At 38.6% G+C, this 5,120-nt stretch overlaps 1 non-coding gene across 1 annotated transcript; it reads left to right on the plus strand.

The window, feature by feature from the left end:
* The first annotated feature begins 361 nt into the window (after window positions 1–361).
* Trnas-aga (transfer RNA serine (anticodon AGA)) lies at window positions 362–434 on the plus strand. Its single transcript has one exon. It is a non-coding gene; the product is annotated as a tRNA-Ser (tRNA).
* Window positions 435–5,120: the final 4,686 nt, after the last annotated feature.

Genomic DNA, 5,120 nt, shown 5'->3' on the forward strand with positions numbered 1-5,120 from the left:
AAAATGAAACCAAATTTTATGGTAATCCTGAATTACGTTAATCGGCTTTTGAACAACTGGGCCCTGGTTAGCAAGACTGGAACAATCAAACATATTTCTTTACACATATTAAATGAAGTGTTGACAGGAACCCACTGGGAACTCGGAAAAAATCCGAGCCCCAGATGGGATTTGAACCCACGACCCTCGGTGATCTGGTCGGATGCTCTAACCACTGAGCTACTGGAGACACCATGGTGAGCAAGGGTGAAATGTGGGTCTTTGACTCGAGCTGCATCACGCAGCTACAGAGTCAAATAACGACTGACAGCATAGCTCATAACTGCATCATAACTGCATTTCCCCCCTGCTCACCATAGAGTCTCCAGTAGCTCAGTGGTTAGAGCATCCGACTAGATCACGGAGGGTCGTGGGTTCAAATCCCATCTGGGGATCGGATTTTTCCGAGTTCCCAGAGGGTTCCTGTCAACATTTAATATGTGTATATCATTCTCACATTCGCTCATATTTCTTTACTCCTAAGAAAATCAATTGAACGCCCATAATCTTTGCAATGTTCATAACTCACTGATATAACTTCAAATGCAAGCAGGTTGGCTATCCGAGCATATCGAATATATGCATTTAACTGATGAAATCTTCCATCTTTGCAGCAATAAATTCAACTGAGCTTTAACAACTCAAATTGTAGGCAACGCATACCATGAAAATGGTAGCAATAAACGCAACAAAGCTCATTCATGATTATTGCCCATAGATGGCAGCAATAAACGCAACATAGCTTGGTCATAACTATGCCGATAATCTTCACAGCGTTTACAACTCACTGAAAAAAAAATCAAATGCGAGCACATTGGCTTAGCCGAACTTATGAAATATACGCGAGTGATGAAATCTACCATCTTTGCACCAATAAATTCAATTGAGCTTTAATAATTGAAATTGTAGGCAAAGCCTACCAGAAAATGATAGCAATAAACACGACATAGCTTATTCGCATTATCCCCATAGCAAGCAGCAATAAACGCAATATACTGTAGCTTAATTATGATTACGCCCATAATCGTTGCAATGTTTAAAACTCACTGAAAATAATTCGAATGCAATCACATTGGCTATCCCAGCTTATCGAATATACGTAACTGATGAAACATCTACCATCCTTGTAGCAATAAATCAATTGAGCTTTAACAATTGCAAACTTTGCATCACTGACGCAAAAAAGAGCACGTTCTGCAGCTGAGGCTTTCTCGATGAGTTTCGATGACTGCAACGTTTTGCTAAAACAACAATCTCGCAAGCACTTGAATTCAAGTGTCGTAATCATGGTAAATAGTGGGATTTTTTAGGTCAACATCAAAAGCAGTTGTTGCTCCTTTGCATTTGCAAAAGTCTAAAGAGCGCTTATTTATTTTTTGTTGGCCAAAAAGAACAAATTGCTATTGAAAAACATAAGTGACCCTTGGTTTTTGATGACTAACGTCGATCCAGTTAATATTTCTCCATTGCACAGTTTAAATGCACAAGCATTGTCTGTTGAAAATACTCAACAGTTTTGAAAGCCACTCTATCACTAATGATATCATAGTTAACATTAACTTAACCCATCAAAGAATAAACTTTTTACGAACACTTGCAAAAGAGGATATTTAAAACAAATCGAGGCATTCCAGTCTGTGGAAGTTGTAATCACGGTAACTCCTGAATTCACCCAAAACTAGGCCCATTCACGTTGAGCTTGACACTCCCCTTTGGAGTACTTCTGACCAGGGAGTCAGGTAAGTTGGTGTAACGACGAGAGGCGCATAAAACGTGCAAGGGTTGAAGAATGGCTCCCGTGTCAGGGTCATCCTTTAACAAGCGGAACTTTTTCGTGATCATGCTTTGTGATGATATTTCTCAAAAATAATTCAATAAATGAAGGAACTGCTGTTTTTGTTACTTATTGATTGAAACAGATTTTCTTCATGCACGATCATATTTCCTACAAGCCAATCAAAACGCGCGTCTAACAACGCATAATCAAATTCGTGTGACGTCACAGCCCTTGTCACAGCCGTATTTACACACTCTCATATAAACACAGCTATTCATCAATATGAGTGCGCATATTATCCTAATTATCTTTTAATTTTTTACAATCTTGGCTCGCTTGGTTCATGGCTTTGCCGCCAACAGACTGTGCAAAGAAAAAAATCTTCTTGTAGCCATTCTGGGGTTCAAGAGGAAAAATGGGGGAGTTAGGATTTAATTAATAGCACCTTAACCACTGCGTGACTAGAAATTCGCCGGTAAACACCTAAATGAAATATAATTCTGAAAAATCTTCTTGAAAGAACAATTTAAATATAATGGAAAGTGCATCCATAGAAAAATGATTTCACGAGATGTACACTTAGGCAATTACTAGCAGTCCAGCAGATGGACTTACAGATATGGCGCATCATATTTCGTGTTACTTATCGCAGTGTCTTGTGAATGCTATCTTTGTCTATGAAATGAATCAATTGTATTAGTCATACCCCTTTTGCTTTTATATATTCATGACCAAATTCTCAGTTTGTTTTGGAGCCTCTGGGTGCTTGTTTGACAAAGGGTGTGGTGAAGCTATAAAGGCTATGAATATTAATTTAAAACACCCCTCTGACCTCTCGTTTACGGCTTTTAGAACAGCACACTAGCAACATTCTGGCATGTAAACCTATCCCCCAATACATTTTTCATGGTCATTTACCGCTGCAATGAGTCAAACATTCAACTGTGAATGAAGATATCCATATCCCCGATAACGCAAAACCGCGTAAAGTGGTTTTTAAACCCTAGTTCCTTTCCAAATTATAGAAAAGAGTTGAATTTTCTCTCACTTATTTCTACTGTACTATTGTTTATATTGATTGCACTTTTGTTTCTTATCTCTTAAGAAATCACATCGAAAGCACTTGTTGGAACCTCTAGCAAATAGGGACCTTTTGTAACGTTGCCAGTTTTGAGACATTGGCAACTAAAAAAAACCACCAAAAAATAAGAAAGCATCCAATTCACTAAATTCTTCCTTTATTAGATTACCAAAAGACTTCTTTAACATCCCTCAAAATTTGGTTGATGTTGAATGTTTTAAAAGGGCTCAATCGCTTTTTGAAACCAGCGAAGCAAAAAACGGGCTTTTTCTGAATCGTGATTCTTTTCATGGACATGAAAAGTCAAACGTATACACGGTAAAATTTTCCGGGGCGCAATACTTCCAATTTAAATTACTGTGGTAATTGAGGGAATCGTGTGGCGTATATATGGTAAGGCAAAAGCCACAATTTGGTAAGGACATGGATTTAAAAGCTTTTTAAACGGTGCTTACCACGGACAAGGGAACTTTTGTAACCTCCTTGGCATGAAAAAGGGTCACAGTCCCTTTGATTTTAAAGTGATTCGTTGAGCGTCGGTCTGGAAGAGGATCACTGTTTAAGGTATCTACTGAAAAGTTGTTGTGCCTTACCATCTAAAACTGGGCGAATTATAGCGAAAGGAGAAAAAAGTTACAAAAGTGCCCCACGATGCCTATGGAGAGAGAGAGAGAGAGAGAGAGAGAGAGAGAGAGAGAGAGAGAGAGAGAGAGAGAGAGAGAGAGAGAGAGACGCTGTGGTCAACTCCAGTCTTAATAATGAACTTCTACCGAGATATAGAGGAAAATCAAGAACGTACTGTTGTACTCACAAGATAACTAGATTGACTGCGCGTATCAAATTATGTTTAGTTACAAAAGTCATATCCGGTTGGTATTAAAAAAACATAAAACAAGCTATTTCTGTGACAAAAATTTGGTCTTTTCTTAATTAAAATGTCGTCAGATAATCCCTGTGCCAAGCAGGGGCTTTCTTTACCCGAGAGGACCGTCGAGGAGAGACAATGACTTGCCAGGCTTGCATGGTGTTTCTTGGCTGATGTTGGGAGATTCCGGGCTGTAGTGTGTCAAGAACCGTTCGTTTGATTACGTCGGGCGTATGTACGCCCCGTTTTCAAAACGTGTGCAAGGAAGATAAATTACGCGTAGCATAGAATAATCGTAATATGAAGTGGTAAAATAGGAGAATCGTTGAATTGGAGACATTTTGCAAGATGCAAAGTTAAAATCGACGAATCGTACAATCGGTGACTTTTCGCTAGTCGTAGTGGTAAAATAGGAGAATACTACGCAGCAGTCGTACAATGGGAGAATCTCCCATGATCGCCAGGAGAATAGCACCCCTTAATCGGCTCTAATATTTTCCGATTTAGTCATTATCTCTGTTTGTATGTAGTGCTCTATTCAGATATCCAGAAAAGCGAGTAATTAGGTGTAAGCCGATTTCAATAAGCGTCTCTTTTCTCCAACTTCAAACATCACTCGTGCCTCGGAATGCAGACAATAGCCCATTTTCGAGTTGCTACATGCCTCAGTCAGTTTTAAAGCAAGTCCTGCATTTTTCGCTGGTTTCAATTCAGGTTTGACATGATGTAGCTGTGGTCAGGACACACTGGTGGCTTCGTGGCTATTCAAGTCTGGCATTGGAGGGATATAAACTTTAAGTTGAGTGTTTATTTTTAATTTGTTTAGTGCTGCTTTTTGCGCTGAATTGCAATTTTTGGCATGTCTTATCTTAAGATTTTTATTTTGAATTTGATAAGGTTGCAAGATGCCTGGACGGCCTATGACAGAAGAACAGAAACGAAAGAAGAGAGAAAGAGAACGAGAACGACAAAACAGAACCTTAAGGCTCTTCCGGTGTTCAAAAGCCGATTAACGCTAAGAATTAACCAAGGAGTTTATTTCTCTATTCCCAAATGCTGTTCAACACTGATATTCGGTGAGACTTTACATTATAAGAAGTAAATCTTGGAAAACAAAAATAAGCAAAGGAACTTTCACCAAAAAGTTGAAAACATAAAAAACTACTTTACGCTAATCCTGGACTCTAAACCGTTTTTTTTTCTACGGATGAGTAATTTCAAGTGGATGCATGTTTTTAAAAAGTGGTTCAGTCGTTTTTTCCTTTGTTCAGGAATGAAACTGGAATTTTTATTCTCAACTGGAATTAAATAACGATCATCTGTACTCTTTTTGGACAGAAATAATTGATTTGTTTGCT

This window comes from Montipora capricornis, chromosome 8 (assembly GCF_036669925.1).
Source record: "Montipora capricornis isolate CH-2021 chromosome 8, ASM3666992v2, whole genome shotgun sequence".
Lineage (NCBI taxonomy): Eukaryota > Metazoa > Cnidaria > Anthozoa > Scleractinia > Acroporidae > Montipora > Montipora capricornis.